The sequence below is a fragment of the Pinus tabuliformis genome, chromosome 4_1, assembly GCF_031772625.1.
Source record: "Pinus tabuliformis cultivar Carrire ecotype Pingquan chromosome 4_1, CPIR1, whole genome shotgun sequence".
NCBI classification, from domain to species: Eukaryota; Viridiplantae; Streptophyta; class Pinopsida; order Pinales; family Pinaceae; genus Pinus; species Pinus tabuliformis.
This window is the reverse complement of record NC_142303.1, coordinates 783,405,355-783,428,028: the sequence shown is the minus strand read 5'-3', so window position 1 is coordinate 783,428,028 and position 22,674 is coordinate 783,405,355. Positions and strand designations below refer to the sequence as shown.

Here is a 22,674-nt window from a genome sequence, read left to right as displayed (position 1 = left end):
TCTCTGATTTGAAACTAAGTTAAACATCAGTTGCAAGTTTAATTTGATAAAAGAATGTGGATTCCTATATGAGTGATTGGATTTCAATTTAGCTTTAATACAGTCTCATCCAACTGTGAACTCAGTGATTGATTCATTTGGACTTGAATCTATACATGATGTTTAATCTTCTTTATCATGTTCCTGCCAAACATATATATGATGTTTGAACCTCTGTATTATGCTTCTGCAGGATAGATTAGGATAACTAGGACTAGATTAGAGTAGTTAGAAGTAGTATAGATAGGATTTAATACATAGAGGTTATTTGTTTTATTTTTGTTGATTTAATTGAAGTCTTCCTACCGGAAGCAATCTTTCAACATGTTCAAACAGTTTACGGGGTCCCTTAAAACCCGTCAGAGCTAGCCATTCCAAACGAAAGTAGGTCTAATTGGGGCTTGTGATCGAGTTAGTTCCCCTTATTAGCATTGCACACATTTGTCATGTCAACACCAAGTAACCATTCAACCAGGGTAAATATGCGACGAGAGGCCACTATAATGGGATTCAACCTCCTAGGTGACCTTAAGGAAATGGAATCGATGAAAACACACCATACAGACCTTCCACATCAGCAAGAGAACTCCCAGGAGCCATCCCAACCACTCAGGTATCCAGTTCTTGAGACCAACTGAAGTTTTGGACCATTAGACCCCTGTAGGCTCCCTTGATATGGGCATACATGCGTCCAAGTGGCTTTGGATTCTCCCACAACATGGTATGCCAGCGTCTAGGGACTTTTCTAGCCAGTGTTGTGCCTACGTCCCCAGGATTTGAGCCACTTTTTAGGCCCAGAGCCCAAGTCACTGCCCATAACTAAATGACACCTTCAAAATAAAAACATAATAGTGGAATGATGATATAAATGCAATTATTTGAACAAGGGCTTGCCTAGACCCATACCAACCATGACAGGAATTTCGTCAAACATATCACAAATATGTAATATATAAGAGTAAACAACAGATCTGAGCATAGGGGTCTCATACTTATCTGAGAATCGCTAAGATGCATTGATCCCTTATATCATTAGTTGCATTATCATCTATTAGGTCATAGATACTGTTCATTCATTTACAAATCAAAACATGAGGAGAGCCATACATCATCATTGTCATAATACATGCTTGTAACCAGCATAATAACAAAAGAAATATCAAGGATACATCAACCATAGAATCCACATATAAAATAGTACATTTACACATAATACATCAAGGACATAACCTCTTATTACCGAATGCAAAAGCCAACTGGAGATGGGACTACCACATTCCACCCGACCATAGAATGGTTGAGCCAATTCTCTCTTCAGCCATTCACCCCCGTGCCATATTACAAGCATGAATGTGGGACTCAAACCAAAAGAACCAACCAGGGAACATGAGGCTAAACAACCACGCGCTCATCAATAGAAACTAGGCTTTATCGTAATCCATCCCGGATCACTAGGCCAACGTAATAAATATGTAATAACAGGCTTTACCATGATCTCCACCAGATCACTAGGCCAAAACAAGCATGGATGCCACCAGATTTCTCCACCTACACCGTGAGGAATTTTCCTGTCTCCTAGTCTCTCAAGCTTTACCATAATCCACACCGGATCACTAGGCCCTAAACTGAGACCCACTCTCCAGGATTTACCACATATCCCATCCCGAGATTACTAGGCCTGATGGAGAGCACCCACCTCTAGGATTTACCATATATCTCACCATTCACCGGTCGAGGATTCCTAGGCCCACCGAGGCAACACAAAATCTGGCTTTACCGCAACCCACAGTCCGGTTCAGGGGTTACTAGGCCATGTGTTCTATTATTTAGAGATCCACCTCACTCAACTTCGAATCCATCCGACAATCTAACTCAACCAAAACATGAGAACCCCATCAGACCATGGCTATCTGAAAATGGCAAGGCTAGTCTGAAAACACTGTCACACCTGGAAAAACCCATGCCATAACAACAAAAGAACCACATGCAATACCATGCAGGCCAAATGTAGCAAGGAAAACACACATGCAATTTGATACCTACAAAGAATCTTATTGTAGTTGCTTGATCGTGCTCTTCCTTGCTCACTCCTTCCTTCCTCTTGCCTTCTTTTCCTTTCTTGATCGAATGCCAAAGTACTCCAAGAAGACTCTAAGTTTCCAAGAGAGAGAGAGAATAATGAGAGAGCTCCAAAACTAAACTGAGAAAAGGTACCCACTGATCCTTAGAAGCCTTTTTATCAATTAGGTCTCTATTTTTTTCATTTTCCATTATTTTCCTTCATTTTCCTCCTCACATGCAACTTGTGACCTTTCACCTTCCTTTTTACCTAATTTCCATTATTTTTATGAATAAATGTGCCAAAAATTCCATTTTTCCTTTCCAAAGCCTTAGCCATTGCCTTTGCTAATTTCCTTAGCCATAATAAACCAATGAACACCCACACTAGGATGTTTTTCCCAACATCCAGCTTGGAATAAGTGTCCCATAAATCCATGGTTATTATTTTGCCTTTATTAACTTTTATTACATGGAATTTTCACCAAGGTTGTTATAGTGTCAATGGCTTAAATTGGTCGTGGCCAAATTCAGTATAAGTGGTGACCGATTCGGGAGAAGATCCAATGAAAGGTAGCACACCATTAGGTCTAGTTAATGTCATCTTCTCATAACATATCAGTTGGTCGATTTTAATAATTTTTCCATCAAGGGGGAACATCATTACCCTGAATATGAAATATGTTGCTGCTAACATTTCCTACATATAACTTCGGCGCTGCAGGATATTATAATCCCATTGTGTGTCCAATACTTTGATGTCTATCAACATGGTTTTGCTCGCCAATTGTACTGGAATGCCTTGGAATAGGCCTACAAGAATAGAAGGCCGCTCGTCGTATGCTCTGAGAGTGATGTTAGAAGGTTTGAGTTCGGGGGATCCAAGTTTTTTTCAAACTGATTTGGACATTATACATGTGGATGCCCCTTCGTCGACTGTGTAATGATGGATGGTGATATTCTGGACTGAGACTAGAATTTGAAAAGCGATGGCTAATGGTAAACGTAGTGGATCTGTATCCAAGTCAAACAACATTAGACAAGAATCGGCAAGATCGATTGCTTCTAATGCGGAAAGTAAGGCTTTCTGTTGGGTTGGGCATGATTGCAAAACTTCCAATGCTGACATAGTTGAAGGTGTTTGGGCTAAGTCATCAACTATGTTATAGCTATGAGAAGCCTTTGAGTTTTGTCTCGTTCGCCATAAAGGACCTTTAACCATATTTTGGATTGGATACATGGCATATCAATTGTTAAAGGTGTTGTAGGTGTTGCAGTAGTTGAGGTGGAAGGATTGGTTTCTGGTGGAGTTTCGTACTCTCAGTTGCGCATCTGCAGGAGAACATCTTCCCCTTCCATGTAAATGTCGTGGTTAGAGGCACTTTGGGAACTTCCTCTGGAAGGGTTTTGTGAGTGTTCCTATTGGGTATTTACCACCCCTTGGTGGGGGAAGGGGTGTTACATCATTGCAATTTGTTGGTTTTGCCCCCCTTTCCCCCATTGTCTTTAATCCTTTTCAACTCAGGGAGTTAAGGACAATGATGGGTGTAATGAACATACTCACCACAAATGGCACAAGCATGGTTAATCTGTAGACTTGTATTATTGCTTTGCCTTTGTGGATTGTTATTGGTCATTCTCTGGTTTTGATTCCTGTTAGTGTTGCCCCCAGTTAGTGCCTGCATAGGTTCTTGTTGATTTCCCTCTTGGCCAAGCTCTCCTTTTGGCTTGCTCTTTGGTTTTTTATTAGCAACATTAGGTGGGTTACCTAAGTTTAGTTGTTCATCTTGTTGTTGTTGTTGAGCAAGAGAAGGCTGCATTAGATTAACCCATGCATTAGCTTGTACTGGAGGGTTATTCTGATGAGGAGTGGGGAAAGAGAAATATTGGTTCCCTTGTCCCTGACTAGCATATGAGTTATGGGGAGGAATTGGTTCCACGTTGCTAGGGGGTATGGGCCACCTTGCATGGGAGGGTATTAGCCACCCTACGCAGGGTCGTATTGGTTAACCTGCATAACATGATTTTGCATAGGCATAGGTTGTCTAGGGTAATATGATGTGTGGTATGGTGGTGTTGTGGCACCAAATGGTTGGCCATTGTAATTGTATTTAGGGTACTGGAAAGTGTTATCTGGGTGATTTTGGGCTATGGCCCCAATCAATCCATCAACAACATTTGGTGCGCATGATGTCTCTTTATAAGTCTACAAGCGTGGGGTGTCTGGAAGCACATGGTAGAAATATCTAGACTAGGTGTATATAAGCTCTAATTGTTGAGCTTTTCTAATTGCATCTTCCTCGTTTTGTGGGGATGAATTCACCACGTCTTTTGATATTTCTGATGTGAGAGATGTCAAAAATAGGTCGAGGAGGTCTTTTTCTTCAAACTGTGCTTTACATAAGCTACGAATTTTCCACCACTCATGGATGTGATCTGATATGTGTGTATTAGGTGTTTGTTTGAAGTGGGTGAGGAGTGCAGGCCCAAGTCGTGACGGACCAAGAGTTGGAAGAATGTGAGGAATGTTGTAGCTAGGGAATTAAAGCTTCCATGTGACGCATAAGGTGGGTATGTACCATTTCCCTGTTGGCCCAGTAAGGGTGCGTTGAAACGCTCGTAATCGAATAGTATCATTTGTGATGTTATTTGATGAACACCATGGGTGAAAAGTCATGACATGGTTTCCTGGGTCTTCTCCCTACTTCCCTTCAAATTTTAGAATGTCTGAAGGGATCTCGGTCGGCATGGTTAGCAAATTATGGTCATGCACAATCGAGTCATTGGTTAGCTGGCTTAAATCAAGAAGGTTTAAAGAAGTTGAAAATGATACTTGCAAGTTGTCTGCCTTTGTGAAATGATTTTGGACAACTATATGAATGGGGGTTCCTTGATGAGGATGATTACCCTAGTGAGCATCACATGGACTCCGAGGAGGGGAGTTATGGGGGCTCCCTTGGGGGGTAGTGAATGGGATACTTTGATGAGGAGGAGTTCCAAGCAAGGTTTCACTAATAAAGGAAGATCATATAATGGTAGTTGTATGGTGTCTCTTGCGCCTAAATGGCGAGAGAGCTGACACTCCTCCTAGTAATGGAGGGAGATTTAGAAAACGTCTAGATCAATGGGGAGTCATGGGGTCCCTTATGGTGTCGAGTAGAGTGTGTGCTACTTTGTGTGATTGAGGGAAGGAGATTATTCTCAAAGCAAATATATCACATACATAAAATAAAGCGAAAATAAAATGATTACTTTCCCTTTAAGTTTAGACTGTGTGATCAATCAAACAAAAAATGGTTTTTGTTTGTTTTTGTGTATGATAAAAGATCCTATGAAGACCAAATCATCCTTGTGAAGATATGTTTTGATGGGTATTAGGGCAATGTCCTGAAAGAACTCGCGAAACCTTTCAGCAGTTGATGAATCGACCAAGTTAATGGATGAGGCTTTGGTGTTGCCCGCACCTCAACCTATAGGGATGGATGCCCAAGATTTTTTCCAATAAATTACCTTTGTCCCACGTGAGCATTCAATTCTTTAGCTTCTTGGTAGTCATTTACCAGTTCCGAGCAATAGAAGGTCGGGTAGCCCCAAATAGTAATGCATGCACTAGACCTAAGTCGAACCCCCTCTGAATCGGGTCTCTGCCATGCTCGAGTATTCTTTTCTGTGGGATGATTGAAGGATTTTAAGCTCCCTAAAAAGTCAACTACTATGTCTCAAAGATGTAACATGACCATGGTGGCTTATGGGATGCCTACCCCCAATGGTCCCAACCTAAACTATAAATTCTTTGGTGGCACCTGTGGGGAATTTAGTTGGTTCAAGTTATGGTAGATTTTAAGGGTCTTACTTTTCTTTAGGGTGTGAGATGTAAGCTAAAATAAACTAAGTATCAAAAGATCCAGAAACTGGATGCCTTCTAATACAAAGCTTATAGAATATTAATGTGCGATGTGTAAGTGTGTGCAGGTGTGTGCATGTGATCAAGTGGGCATTGAAAGTGTGATAAGATGTGGATATTCGGTGATCCATTATAATATCTTCCTAGTTACACTAGATTTCAATTGTTCCTTACATGAAAAAGAAATGATGTGCGGATAATGGGCCACTTACTCTTTCTCCTATTACACTATGTGTGACTAAAGGGAGATGGAAAACACAAGTGTGTTAAGAAGGTTTTCATATGCTAGCCCAAGTTCACCTAAGAGATGCAAGGGGAGCAAATATCACTTGCTTTTTGTAATGACACTTGGCCCTGGTCCCAAAAATAATAAAATGAAGAAATGCTTTGGTTAGTAACAATATTTGTGGATGATAGGCGACTTATTCCTTTACTAATTAAGCTATGTGATTTGGAAAAACTAGCAAAATAGATTGAAAAATATGTGTGGAATTTGGCCACTTACTTTTCCCCCTAATTAAGCTATGTGAGAATTTGCAAATAAAAATAAAATAAAGATAATCTAATTACCCTACTAATTGTGATTAGTAGAGTAATTAGGTAATCTAAACTGACTGGAAAAAAGAGGTGAAGGAAATTCACTAAAGGCAGCCAATCACATGAAAAAAGTAAACTTACAAGAAATTTTTAGGTTTCTGGAAACTGTGCGGGATACGTTATGCACAGACACAGCCACGCATCTCTCTGAGAAAAAGTTGTGTGGTCGATAAGAAATTGTGAACTAGCAAGCTTCTTGGCCAACAATAAGTCCAAAAGGTCCTGCAAAAATTCGAGAGAGATGTTGAACACCTTGTAAGTTGATTATGCAGAGAGAAGGCCCTGCAAACACAATTGTTTATATTTAAAAAAGAAACTAGTGCAGTTGCCAATCTTCTTGTAGTGTTTTTGTAGCAATGGTATGCCAAAAGACACCTTATTAGTAGTAGATTGTTCCCTGCAAAGAAAAACAAGTAGTTTTGTTGTTGTGAGTGGACAAGCATGAAGAAACAAAGTATTGCAAATGGTGGAAGCAATACATACATAAACATAAACTAAAACAAAGAGATAAACACACAAATAATGCTTAATGAAGTAAACAAGTCAACATAATTACGGAAAATGGTTCCCTTTATTGACTCTTAGTGGTAGAAGATGAATACAAATAGTAGAATACTAAATACTCGAAGAGAATTCTTTGAGCAATGGTGCTAAAAATTCCTCAGCAAGGAGTTTATTTTCTACACTCCCTTTGCAAGCTTCTCCTCTCTATCCAAGAAGTATCAAGGCTCTCTCAATGGTGAAATCTTGTCCACACTAAAGTAATGGATTGCTAAGAATCAATTATGCTAACACAATAGTGCTCTGCTTCCTCTGCTTCAATAATGAAATGAAGGTTTGCTCTGATAGTAATTTGGCCAACATAACATTGTCTCATGTTTTGGTTCTCCCATGGTCTGTTTACATAGAATTTTTTGAGTCCATCTTCCCTCTCTTGGTTCATGAATGATAATGACTTGTGAGTAGGACAAGATGATTCCATTAAGGTTTGCATATCTTTAGGGTGACTCGAATTTGGCTATCCTTGATTGAAATCCTGTCAAGGAATCTTCTTCCAAGTGTGGGAAGTGGTCCTGAATTGCTAAGTCGATCATTCCTTTGACAACACAACTTTTGAAGGAAATATCGCGCATCGTGTGGCTATCAAAGAAAAATCCACGCATGCATCAGTTTTTTAATTCCATATGCATTGCACCTTAGGATAAAATTAATTTTTTGATCTTCATAATGTCTTCAGCTGGAAAATCTTCACTTATTCATTCTGATGGATGACTTTGGGTGTCCTTTGGATTGCACAAATATGTGTATGATTTTCTGGTGTTAACATTTACAGCTAGAATGGTTGGAGTATAAATAGTAACTAATTTTTTATTTTGGAAAAAAATAGGACATCAATGTCCTAACATGTAGAGTTACTTTAGAAAGCAGTTACACAAAAGGAGGCTGGAAATTAGTAGTTAAGAGATGGATAAAAGACGGTTCTAAAAATTTGGAAAAGGTTGGAATTTTTGTAGCATAGTGAGTAGGTTTATTGCCATGCTATTTACCGAAGTTCTAAGAGTCCTATCAAAGGATTTACCATAAGCATGCTTATGATATGACTTGTATTTTGTATGTTTTTGTGTTTTCTCTAACACATTTTTATGTTCATCTCTACATTTATTAAGCAGCTTCTACTATAATTCAATCATAATAGAAATTTATTTAGCAAATTTTGTTATGAGTCAATCATAATAGAAATCATTTTGTGATAGGAGATGCCTATATTGGTTTATGGTTTTGTGTTAGCATTGGGCATCTGTACTTAGTTTTAGATATTCGTTATCGCTGCATTTTTGTGATGTAACCTTGTGTAAGACTCTGATCTTGTTAAAGGATTATGAACATGTTTTTTTAGCTGGAATCCTTAAAACTGAAACTAAAGATATTGTATAAGAACATTATTTTAAACTACAACACTCTTTCGTCAGGCATTCTTCTCCCCTCTCGTCCTTTAGATTAGCTCTCTACAAATGTTTGTCCCACGTACAGGTGATATAGTGACATTAAAACCCATTTTTTGGCCTCAGGTATGAATAGTATGCATTATATTATTTGTAATGAAAGATGCATCATGCACTTGATTATTTCAAACCTTTTGTTTTCGTCAATAGAGAGTGACCTCCTTCACTGCAACTAGGAATGTGTGCAACAAAACAAGAACGAAGAAGGGAGTGTAGATAGCAAAGTATTTCTCAGTAGGGAAATAGAGAAGAGACATAATGGATGGATGGAAAAAAACCTCCTCAAACAATGCCCTTTCTCTTCAAACATATTCGCAACAACAAAATACATGCCAACAAAGGACTTGCTTCATGCCATACTTGCAACTTCAAGTGATCGATGTACCTGGTCTCCAATTTCATCCATGGTAGCCATGCTAGGGAGAAATTGGACCAAACGAGAAAGAGATGACAAAGTCAAGTTGCAAGATGCCACGTTAACGACTACATGAGGACAATGCAACACATCCAACACCCATTTTGAGAAATATGTCTCACTGGCTAAATAGTTGATATATGCATATTGATATCATGCAGAGTAGTCATTATAAGGCCTAGAAGTTTACATAATTGTCCCACGACAACTTACATTACTGTTTTAAACTCCTCTTCTAAAAATGTATGCCTTTTGGGCTTGCTTATTCTAATACTTCTTACACAACTTGAAGGGTTCAGGACAATGATGCCATCCCATCCAAGAGATGTAAATCCCTTAGTTGGAGAAAGTTCCCCATTAGGAACTTTCAATCATAGAGGGTACTCCACAATTGATATTATATAGATTGGAAGATGTAATTTCTTATAATGTCAAACAACAACAACCCAAGTTCCATTCATTAGAGTTAAAAGATAAAGGAAGGTCCTTGAGATGAAACACATAGCTTGTAGACTTTTGATCTCAATGAGAATGGGTTGTGTTACACAGTATTTTGTCACACCTCCTGCAGTTCCCTGTGACATACCCCAAAGTTCCTGAAAACATGACCATTATATGGTATACTCATCCATGTATAGAGCTCAAATCCCTCCTAAGACTTTGATTGGAAAATGCCTTGAGCTTTCCTTGAAGAAATAGCTCTTAAAACCTTAAAATGACAGTCATCATTCTTATGAGGCTTAAAACAACGATGGTCGCCTGTTGCACTGTACTTGACCAATGAAGGCATCCATTTTTTCCCTTGCATACCCACGATCAATCCCAAAAAGTAATTTTCCCAAAGAGGATGAGAAGCTTCTAGAGTAGCGAGCTGGAGGTTGTTTCACATAGATGAGGTCGAATCCTCTCAACTTGACCTCTTTATCTTATCCCTATGACATACTTCCTTGAGATGAGGGCCTAATATTATCTTTGGAGAGGTTCTAACTCCCTTTCCCAGCGTATAAATTCATCCTCTCCCATTGGTCTATGTTTATTTGCACCCTTATGCTAAGCTTGTGCCTAGAGGCTATTCACTTGACTTGGTGAAGGAGTGCTTGGAGAGTTCTTGGTTTGGACTTGGATTACAACTCAAGGAGAGCCTTTCAACATCAAGGCTTTGGTTGTAAGTTTCTCTTTATTTCCTAATAATATACAACTGCTGGTTCATCTTCCCAAAATATATCTGTTCATGTATTATTTAGCTTAACATTCCTTGATTAGTTAAGTAGGTTGTTATTGGATTTGCTATTGGTTTTGGCATGCTTTGTTGTCTCTTGGTCACTTGTGCAGGTACATAAACATTGAGAGAAGTAGGAACAAGTCCGTGACACAAGCGGTTCGAGGCCCTCAACAAAGGAAATCAGAATAGCACCAGAACGAGGTAGGTCATCTCCTTTGTTCTTCTTTTCAATTATAACCTCGGAAGATGTCTAGTTGATTGTCACTTCAGTTGCTAAACCCACTCATTGGGATAGAGGGATCATCTCTGTCTGCAGATAGGATTAACCTTGTCGACAAAATGGTGACTCCACTAGGGACCCTATGATCCTTTCCTTTCAATCCTTCACCCTGATCTTTTGTCTAGTTTGACAAACCGTTGATTTTTCAGCTTGTCTGCATCAATCTGGGTTTATACCATCACTGAATACTGCCTTAGAGTGCCAATTTTGGATTGTTTCTTGGAATATTTTTAGTTTTTTCCCATATTCCTCGCCCATAGCGGGTTTAGCCTTAACATTCGTTATGGCATCACAATTTTTACCTTTACAGTTGCGATGAGTTTTTTTTCTTCATTAGTTGGTCGCACTGAAATCATCACTACTTTTGCTATACAAAGTAGTGATGCCATCATTGGTTTGCTTATGAAAAGTAGCGATAATCATGGGTTTGGGTATACAAAGTAGCGATGATCCTTGAATGTGATAATTTTTTAGGTTTCTTCCTAAGAATCCAGTGTGTCTTGGCCCCTAAGGTCTTTTCCCATCTTGTATGCTTGGATTTGTCAATGTTTTGATTGATTGCCTTGATTAGTTTGCAAAATTTATCTCTTTGGCTTCGAAGTGAAATCTGACTAAAATCTAGGGTTTCTAGTCATTGGTCATTGCTTGCGGCTTCTTTATGTCATTGAGATGTTTGTTTTGTTGATTGATTGAGTGTAGTTTTCTGTAGAATTCATTGAAAACACCGTTTTGCATTTATTTTAGCCTGTATTTCGAAATTTACTTTTCATGAAAACGCATTAGATTAGTTGCATTGAGAAGTTATTTTTTGAGATCCATCATTGAGAATAGATCACATTTTTCGATGATTGAAAACTAAAAATTGTATTAGGTACATCAAATCGTTCAAAACGAAAAGAAAAGCATAATTCATATAAGTGCATCTTTGTAAAGTCAAAATCATTTTGCTTTCGAAAAGTTGCATTTAGGATAGCGAAAAGTGAAAATATTTTTTACTTTTGGCATTGCGTTTGGAAGATGAAAGTGAAAGTTAGTGGAAGGAATTTTGCATGATGCATTTTGTTTGATGCATTATTGATTGAAATTTCTTCCCTTAGTTAGTCTAGCTTTCATAGAAATGAAAGTTTTATTTTTCTCATATGGTTGCATCTTAGATGTTCAGGTAACATCGTTAAGGCCTTGAAATCGAAACATAATTTCAAGATCAACTTTAAAATCTATCAATTAATCTAAGGATCATTTGAAACATTAATGCTCATACTTAGTGGTCTAGGCTAGGGACGTGTTCTGGCGTCTTTAAAACTTAGCAACTGTCATTCGCTCTTGCATTAGAAAATGCTAGCACAGGCCTGTGGTCGCCGTACCATCGAGTATATAAAGGGAGACCTTCATAGGTTGCAAAACTTTATCCATAGGAAGCCGAGATGTTTCCCTATGAACGTGATACACCGGACACGACATTCGGGGAGATTTCTTGCGCGTACGTCAAGTCCTTGGTAAATTTATTTGCTAAGGTGTATATTGCAGTTCACAGTTACATGGTAATCCCTTTTGCCTAGAGTATCATGAGTAGTCATTTAGATCTTTTCTGACTCCTTAAATTTGAAAAGATCATCGAGCACTTGTCCTTACTAGGTCACTAAACCAAAGAAAGCGACTAGAGTCACCTCTTCGTCATTTTCTCGACTCTTAAAACATGAAAAGGAAAATTTTTTGTTTCAAATTCTAAAATTAATTGACCACGGAACAACATCCTTCCTATGGAAATACTCCTTAGTAGATCTTAGGTTGATACCGATGGCAACATTTCCTGAGTCTACCAGTCAAGGAAACCACTCTAATGGGAATCCTAGTCCTTTTCCTTCTTTTGGAAATTCTAGTACTCCCTATATGGTGACGTTGTCCCTTCCTGGATTGACCATTGGTCTGCTAGTTTGGTTTTTTTCAACCTTGGTGGTTCCGAGTGTTGAAACTGCTTTTCAACCGATTTCTCCTCCACCTGAACAACATCAACCTCATGTTGATCCTGAAATTGACCCCTCGCCTTCTTCACCTATTTCTTCACCTCGTTCTTCCTCTTTGCCTAGTGAAAGTCTGGATTCTAGTAACCAGGAAGTTAAGAAAAAGAAGAAGAAGAAGAGGACAAAGAATAAGAAGCAAAATAAGCAAGGGGGGAACCAAGCAGTCATTGCTACGAATGCAGTTGATGTAGAAAAATCTTCCAACCTGCCCCAAAAAGTAAAATTCCCTTGCATGTTATGTAAGGGTGACCACCTTCTACGGAATTGTCCTTGTATTCCCAAGGTCTTAGAAGTGTGGTCCATAGGTTCACATCGACCTTTGTCATTAGCCTCTGGTGATCATGTTAATGACAAACCCTTAACTAGTAAATCTCATGGGAAAAAGGGAAAAGTCAAATTTCCTTGTAAGTTGTGTGAAGGTAATCATCCCATTCACCTTTGTCCTCTTATGGATGAAGCTTCCAAAGAGTTGGAAAACCTTACAGTTTCTCAACCTCGTCTTCCAACTGGGTATCGAAATCTTTCCCTTGAACCTTTGCTAGTTTATCAAGTGATTAATTAAAAGCCATCTTTGGTCAACCCCAGTCTCTCTGAAAGTGATTCTTGTGAGTCCGTTCTCGGCCAACCATTGGTTGAGAAACCGGTAGACTTGACTCCACCTTCAGCTAACCGTACCTTTCAGGTAGAGAGTGAGCCTCATACCACTTAGGTTCTTCTGGTTTCTTTAGTTTCAAATGAACTGGAGGGAAATCCTCCTGTTCCCGAGGTGCATGAGAGCATATCTCATGTTCCCATAGAGCAAGAGGGAAGCTCTCATGTTCCTACAACACCCCCTCCGAGTAGTTTAGTCACTTCTTTTGATTGGAGTCGACTGGCAGGATATCACCTTCTATCTTATGTGCCTTTCCAGATTACAGTATAGGCTTACCATATGGTTGTACCTAGCACAATCATAGATGAGGGTGCATCTGTTAGCATCCTTTCCTCAACTGCTTGGCAAGCTCTAGGTTCTCCTTAGCTTGTCCCTATCACCCAGAATCTGTTAGCTTTTAACAAAGGAACCAGTCAACCGTTAGGGATCCTTCCTAAGTTGCCTATTACTTTGGGAGGAATGGCTGTCTATATAAACATGATGGTTGTCCAAGTCCCGTTGTATTTTAATCTACTCCTTGGCCATGACTATGTTTACGTCATGGGAGCTCTTGTTTCTTCCCTCTTTCGAGTGATGTGTTTCCCGCATGAAGGAAGCATTGTGATCATTGATCAACTTACATTCATTGGTCTTGAATCAACTCCCGCTCAACCATCATCCCTGAATGGTTCTTATGTGCAAGCGATATCACCCCCACCACAAGTTAATTATGTGGCCACATGTTCCATGCCCACATCTACTGATAATCTAGTAGGCGATGTAGTACGCCATGTACTGGGGGCATTGGTGCCCGATTTTTCCATTGGATCCCTGGACATGTATCCCTTCTAGAATGTTGTTCTCCCATCTAATGAGAAACTCTTGGAAGCCATGGCCTCTTTTAATATGTGATCAAGGGTTGGATCAAAGTTCTTTGTCTTGTGTCAAGCTCCTTAAAAAATGAAACAAGGATCATGGAGCAAAGTTTTTTTGTCTTGTGTCAAGATCCTTAAAAAATGAAACAAGGGTTGGAGCAAAGTTCTTTGTCTTGTGTCAAGCTCCTTAAAAAAGTGAAACAAGGATCATGGAGAAAAGTTCTTTGTCTTGTGTCAAACTCCTTAAAAAAGGAAACAAGGGTTGGAGCAGATTCCCTTGTCTTGTGTCAAGCTCCTTAAAAAATGAAACAAGGGATAGGGGGATAGTTCTTTTACTATGTTAACCTCGTTAAAAAATGAAATAGGTCTCCATGATCAGAGTTCTTTTACTTGTGTCAAGTCTTTAAAAAATGAAACAATGTGTCATGAGCATGGTTCTTTGCCTGTGTCAAGCTCATTAAAAAATGAAACAAATCCCCTTCCAATTCGAGTCTTGGAATATATATCGTAAAATTCCAGTTGAATCTTGCACTTGATCTCATAAGTGAACCTTCATTCCATCCACTTGTTAGTAACCAGTAGCCTACTTAGGTGAAAGAAATGAAGCTTTGGGGGCATGTACCTCGAATTGAGTCATTATGTTGGGGGCATGCAAACTTATCTCAAGCATAGTTTATCTTTGTTTCAAGCTTGTGTAAAAATGAAACCAAACCCAAGAATAGTTTGTTTCCGTTTCAAGCTTGTAAAAAATGAAACCAATTTCCAAACATATTTTTTTCTCATGTTTCGATCTTGTGTAAAAAAGAAACCATTCCCACTTTACATCTTGTTAGTGTCAGTCTTTCCAGCCTTCCTCCAGTGATCAAATATGCTCTTACAAAGTGATCTCAGAGTGTCAAGGTCAAATTTTGTCATTTCAAAGAGTTTTCAAGCAAAATTTGGTCACTAGGCATTAGGTCTAGGGTTTGCTTTAACTCCTTCGAAAGTTGTCAAAATGTCGGTCCATGTAATTATTCAGCTGAGTCTATCATCATTCATAGGGTTTTCATTATCATCTCAGTGTCTAATGAGTCATTGTACACTTTGTTCATGCTTCAGTTGTGCCTTGGCAAGGTCATTTCCCTCTCCTAGGGTTTTGAAAGCCAATTTCTCTTGGACGGTCAAGTCATCGGAAAAACTTGTATCCAGATGTTCATACACCTTCCCCTATCCTTAAAATACCCTATCAAATGCTTTCCATCACTGAGATCCCCCAAATTCCTCATTTTTGCACAAACCCTAGTTTCTAGCTACAACCTGGCAATTTTCTAGGTTTGGCCTGTGTTTTGCCCTTTTGGACCCCTTCCCCTCACTCAATCTCTGAGATTCCACTTTCTCCTGCTTCCTAACATCCCTCCCCACTCCCAAAAATTTCCCCAAGAATTTAGAAGCCCCCTATCCCCTTCATTTCGCTCCATTTCGACAAAATTCCTTGTTTCACACATCGGGACAAGTCGCACTCAAATGATGTTCCAGAGCAATAAAAGATGAATTTTGGAAAACTGAGAGAGGTTTTTGTCCACAACATGCCAAAGAAGAAAAACCTCCTTAATTTTTTTCACAGGTGTCATGGTTTTAGAGAAATGTCAAAATTACAATCGTTGGATCCAAGGAGGTTGGCCAAGGCACTAAAACGACGGAAAAGGCCCGATCCACTCCAAATTTTGGTCAAAGCCTCTTTTACTGAGCATGGTACTTGATTGGGGACTCCCAGCCCAAATTTCAAGAAATTTGGAGAAAATTTTGTCATTTGTGAATTTTTTGTGCAATTTACAGGTTTTTGTCCATTAACGGGTCTCACCCCCCGCGCGACCCTTCATCCTGGCAACTCAATTTTGCAAAAAATCAGCATTTCCAGACTTGTCATGAGAAGTTACATATGCTCATCAATGGACTTGAGATTTTATGAAGTTTTGGGCCTCCAGAAAGTCAAAAAACAAGCAAAAATTGACTTTTTGCCACATTTTTGAGTTGCAGAAAGCAATCTTGGGAGATTGCAATTTTGGAGGGGCAAATGACCACCAAATTTAGAAATTCCAGTTGGGTTGGAAAGTAGACTCACAGACCTTTCCAACAAGACTACTCTTGCTCAATTTGGACACCGGGAAGTGCCCCAAATGTGGTCCCAAAGGCGCGCGACCCGTCAGGCAGAGGCGCGCGACCCGTGAGGCAAACTTCTCCAAATTTCAGTGTACAGCTCAGAAAAACGCAGTTTGACCCTATTTGACTTTTTGGGGTGGATTATTATGCTCTTTGATGTAATTAATGTACTTTTATGACACTTTTACTCTTATGTACCTCTTCTAGAAGATTAATTCATGACAAAGGTGAAAAATAAATGAATGAATTGGTTTCCTAGCTTATAGAGGCAAGTTGTTTTGACTGCCTAGATTTTAGTGCTCAGTTTAGAATTGGTTGAAACAGCTCCTAGAAGGATGAGCTCGACCCCTAGAGGCAAGGGAAGAGGTTGGCTTGCCTATATTATGTATTTTCTCAATCATTTTCAGGGGTTGGAAGGTTGGACTCTTGAGGGAAGAAGCTATCATTGTATTATTCACTGTATCTCTGCAATTTTTGGCTAAGGAAGACCATGGTTTTGCAGTCCTTTTTAGGATTCTTGTGGTTACATGTATTGATGATGTTTTTCTCTATGTACCTGTAAGTGTGTTATGTGAATCATTTCCTTTCTTTTCCTTCTGCACATTAAACAAACGAAGTGTTAAAGTAAGAATTCATGACTGTCATGCTCTGCTTTTAAGTTTGTTTAATTTCAATGTTTTCTACTGTTTAAGGAGAATTCAAAGTTATTGTTTGCTCTCCTTAGCTCCTCACCTGTCATTCCTGACCATCCACCTCAATTAAAGGCATCAATACTGTCTCCTACCTCGCCCCAAAGAACCCCCTGCAGAAACTGTGTCCAATCCCCGCACCCAAAATTGCCATCCCCTCAATTTGCCACCAAAAACCCTAAAAACCCAAAATCAACCTTTTTGATCAGTTTACTAGCCTAAAATCAGTGTTACCCTATTGGTTATCTCATCCATTGAAGATTTCACCGAGATAGACCAGAGAGAGCCCTCTCCAGCCCCGTAGGGCTAGCTACGAGGCTAAGTGGTTTGATGTTGCCTTGAGGTTTACCTTTCTCAGCCTGAGGTGAAATTTCAAGCGCTAACACATCTCGTGTTTACCATTTTTATCAACCGATTTTTTCTAGATGAGCCTTGGTTCTTTCATTCCATCGTCACCATCTCTTTATCCGATCATACACTTTCACTTGATTGTTTTACCCTTGGCTGAGGAACATCTGTGATGAGTGGTATTATTAGCCAGCCTCTTTACCATTACATGTTTTGAGCAGTTCCATCATTACCGAAACCAGTTGTTATCCTTTTATACCACTCATTCCTCCAAATGTAGTCCCCTTTTAGCTCTTTTTAGACTCCAAAAATATGAAAATATCGCCAAGTACTTGTCTTTTCGAACTCGTTAAAGTAAATGAAATTACATCTACTCAGTATAAGTTTAACCTTTTTCCAGACTAAGATAGACTATTTACAAAAAAGGTACACCTTGGTCGACATGGTCAAGAGGTTCTCTCGAATATTGTTTTCTACCTTTTCGGGTTCGAGAGACAAATTACGAAAAGGGACATGATGGAGTTTTCTTTTTTGTCTCTTTTTCAAACTCTCTAAATTTGAAAAAGATACCGAGTTATCCTTACGTTGGACTCGTTAAAACTTTACAACGAAAGAATCATCACCATGATGAGACCGAGTTTCTCCTTCCTAGGACTCGTAAAACTTAATATGATGGATTCATCCGAAGGATGAATTTATATTACAAGCATATGGTATCCTCTTCAAGCTTGTGTAAAAATAAAGAGGTACTCACTAGAAATAGCGGGGAAAAAGTGAAGATGAAACATCTTTTGTATAGGCGGCATGTCGCTCTTGAACATGACACTCATATGTTTCTTGTGTCGGGTTTGGGATATCCTCACTTAGTCACTTGTCCTTCCGGGTTTGGATTATCCATTTTACCTCTCATCTGACTATTCCACTTTGTTGTTATGACCCTTGGTTCTATGTTGATTCTAATGCTGCCACACTCTGGATTCGTGTCGCTAATATGTTCAAGAGAAGTCTTATATGTGATTTACTACCTATACATTGTTTGATCTTTTGCTACAGTCTTGGATTCTACTCATTTCATTCCATTTTTATTCCTTGTTTTGTGTTAATGATGAGGGAATCATTATATCCCTCCTTTGACAAATCACTTCATGTTGACTTTAGCTCATTATCCAGAAAGATGACTTAGAAATTCCCTTTCATTACCTTAGAGCTTGCATGCCTTAATGGCAAGTTCTTCGCATCCGACGATAGTTTTTCACTATTGACCTTCGATCGGGTGATTCCACGAGTGTTTGACATCAGTTTCCTTATCACATTCACGGATTGTACTGTCGTACCTTGAGAGCCATTGGAATTATTGGTGGTTCCTCTCGTACTTGTTCACGGTCCACATCATTGGCCGGTAATCAAGTGGTTTTCTAACATGTTCGACTTCAACACATTTATTTGCATGTTAGGATTCGTACGTTGATCGGGTCGGGATGGAGCACAAGACCCTGAGTCTTGTTTGTTATGACTCAGTTTGCATGGAGTTATATGTAATTCATGATTGTACACATGTTTTTACTATACGGATGGTTGTGACCATACCATGGGAATTTATATTTATGATGATCCTTGTTATCTAGCTGCTTAAGCCCATACCATGGATCTTTTCATATAGTCTTCATCATTCGAATGGCTGCGTCCATGTCGTAGATTCATGTCTTGATCTCAGATATGTATATGTATATGCGTCCTTGGTTTGCAAGTCTCATGATAGTGTGTCTCCTTGTCCTTGCAAGAGCTCGTAAAGCATCTTATTCATCACTCCTCATTCTGCCTTCATGCTTTAGGGAGCATCTGTTACACAGTATTTTGTCACACCTCCTGCACTTCCCTGTGACATACCCCGAAGTGCCTGAAAACATGACAATTATACAGTATACTTATCCATGTATACAGCTTAGATCCCTCCTAAGAGTTTGATTGGAAAATGCCTTGAGCTTTCCCTGAAGAAATAGCTCTAAAAACCCTAAAATGAGAGTCATCGCTCTTATGAGCAAAGATAATTTTAGGGCCGAATGTTCGCCCTTTGGCGAAATTAAGGGGTTTTAAATTTTTAGTGGGCGAATATTTTGTATCATAGTACATTTTTACAAATCACCTCAAATAGCCCACCTTATTTTAAGGGAGAGGGTAAAAAAGGTAAATTTAGCCCTTGAAATTAGGACTTACAACCTTCCATTCGCCCATTTTCAAGAATAGGTTTTGTTTAAGTGAATCCATTCGCCCATTTTCAAGAATAGGTTTTATTTAAGTGAATCCTATGGGCCAAATACCATATATATAAAAGAGGTATGGTAAATTAATAAAAATATAAATAAATGAGAGGTATGGTAAATAAATAAAACATTTTTTATATTTACTCCATAAGTCACCTTATATACATGTAAGGGTGTAAAGAAATAAAAATATAAGTAAAGTGGAGGTATGGTAAATAAATAAAAATATAAATAAACTTGACGTATCGTAAATAAATAAAACCTCTTTTTATATTTAGTCCATAACCCTTTTTCTATTTATGAAGGCTCAAGAAAGAGGTTTTATTTAAGTGAATCTTATGGGCCAAATACCATATTTGTAAAAGAGGTATGGTAAATTAATAAAAATATAAATAAACGAGAGGTATGGTAAACAAATAAAACATTTTTTTATATTTACTCCATAAGTCACCTTATATTTACGAACACTCAAAAAATGGGTTATATTTAGGTGAAACCTATGGCCAAAATACTATGGGACAAATACCATGGACTAGATTGTTATTAATACCATGCAAAAAAACTATTATTAACCCTAATATTAGAATTAATAAAAATAAAAATGGCACATGGTATTGACCCATGGTATTCACCAAAATGGCACATGGTATTCACCTGGAATGTAGCCTATTTAAATGGGGGAATTAAACCAGCATGTAGCCTATGCTAAGATTCACTAGGACTTTACAAAGTTTTATTATTTAGTGAAATACTCGCCAAGATCTTACAAGATTTTATAATTGAGTAAAATATTCGCCATGCCTCGTGAGAGATTCGCCAAAAATATATACATATTATATTATTGATAAAATCGCCTTCCATTTTTCCTATATACCATGGAGATTCACCCATTTATTATATTTATAAATTTAGGGGGGGTTCTTAAAATTTTCCCTGCTTATGAGGCTTAAAATAGTGATGGTCGCATGTTTCACTGTACTTAACCAACAATGGCATCGCTATGTTCCCTTGCATACGCGCGATGATCCCAAAAAGGATGAAAAGCTTCATGATCTAGAAGCTTCTAGAGTGGTGAGATGGAGGTTGTTTCGCATAGATAAGGTCGAATCCTCTCAAATTGGCCTCTTTGTCTTATCCGTATGAGCTACCTCCTTGAGATGAGGGCCTAATACTATCTTTGGAGAGGTCCTAACTCCATCTCCCAGCCTTCATCCTCTCCCTTTCCCAGATGGTTGGTCTATGTCAATTTGCAACCTTATGCTAAGCTTATGCCTAGAGGCTATTCATTTGACTTGGAGAAGGAGTGCTTGGAGAGTTTTTGGTTTGTACTTGGATTACCACTCAAGGAGAGCCTTTCAACATCAAGGCTTTGGTTGTAAGCTTCACTTTATTTCCTAATAATATACAAATGTTGGTTCATCTTCCCAAAATATATATGTTCATGTATTATTTAGCTTAACATTGCTTGATCAGTTAAGTAGGTTGTTATTGGATTTGATATTGGTTTTGGCATGATTTGTTGTCTCTTTATCACTTGTGCGAGTACATAAACACTGAGAGAAGTAGGAACAAGTCTGTGACACAAGCGGTTCGAGGCTCTCAACAAAGGAAATCGAAATAGCATCAAAACAAGGTAGGCCATCTCCTTCGTTCTTATTTTCAATTATAACCTAGGAAGATGTCTAGTTGATTGTCACTTCAATTGTTAGACCCACTCATTGGGCTAGACGTATCATCTCTGTCCGCATAGAGGATTAACCTTGTCAACAGGATGCCTTTGGTGTGTGATACAGAACCTATCTCTCCAGAGCTAAAGTTGATATCAGAGCTAGTGTCTCTACCAAAGGAGATAAGAAACGATTCTCTAGCTTCTCAAAGTCCCAAACATATAATCAATCAGTAGGATATGCATTTAGAAGGCTAAAAAAAGAGAGTATCAGTCGCATATTCTACAATGGGAATAGCCTGAGCCTTCTCATCTGTTGTTCCAAATCCATGTCCACGACCAGAGACATCAATTCCACCACCTATGAATTACTTGAACACAACTTCCCCAATGAAGAGAACAACTAAGTCTGAAAACCTTCCATGAATACAAGCATGACGATGCTTCACAATGACAATTTTATGGGAATGCTTGTCTCCATTTATTTCCCCTGTTACTAAAATCGTGCATCGTCCACCATTGGCATCTAAATCATGGGGTGAATAAGATTGTATAAATTAATAGCTATGTATAGTTTATTATAATTAGATGAACTTTTTGATTTCTTGAATACAGCTAAAGTTTATTTTCAAGTGTAAGGAATAAACTTTAACGGTTTGGCTTCATTGCTTCATGCCCAACATGTTTTCTGTCATATTACTTAATAATTAAAGATCTCCATATTTCATAGGTGTTTTTTTATACTACTTTCAAAGCTTTCTAGTTATTTTTGTTTTAATTTATGAACCATAACTCCAATGTTTCAACTAATACCTAAGAGCAGGAACAAAACTAATTTGATCTGGGACCAAACGAAAATTTGATTTCGCTGAGATTGTAGTGATGCCCAGGAGGAAAGAACAGATACAACTTTTCCATCTTCAACAAAATTAGAATTCAATCAAGGAACAAATAGTTTCGTATAGATTACAGCCACGTCGGGGAGGAAGGAACAAATGGTTTCGCCGCTACCGTGCATCATACACATTCTAGATCAGTCTTGGAAATATTTGGGAGATCCGACGATAAAGAGATGGAGATTTTCATGTGTCAAATTTTGACTGGATGAAGGACGATGAAAAAAGAGCACATGGATTGGTTGGCTTGAACAATGTTTGCCCAACCAACTCCATAAAGGGAATACCTTTGGTGTAATTATTGGATCTTACCAATACCATTCCACCATAATCAAAACATGTCAGCAACGAGAGGGGGGTTACAGTTACATGTTGATGCAGGAGCATCCAGCACCGTTAGTCAAAGGGAGGAATCCAAAGCGGAGAGAAGAAGAAGACGTGGACCAGGGGAGCAAAACAGGGAAAAATCTATTTTAAAACAGATTTAAAGATGGAGTAGATAAAGTCTCGAGGAGACTTATCAATGTAATTTGCCATGCATGCATGAACCGAGAGCTTTAGGGCTTTTTTAAGAGGAAATCATGGAGAAATTGATCAGATCCTTCCGTGATCTGATCCAACACTTCTTAT

General features: G+C 38.6%; 1 pseudogene; it reads right to left on the bottom strand.

Moving 5' to 3' along the window:
- Positions 1-8,726: 8,726 nt before the first annotated feature.
- LOC149178502 (uncharacterized) lies at positions 8,727-21,428 on the bottom strand (annotated as a pseudogene).
- Between the last annotated feature and the right edge of the window lie 1,246 nt (positions 21,429-22,674).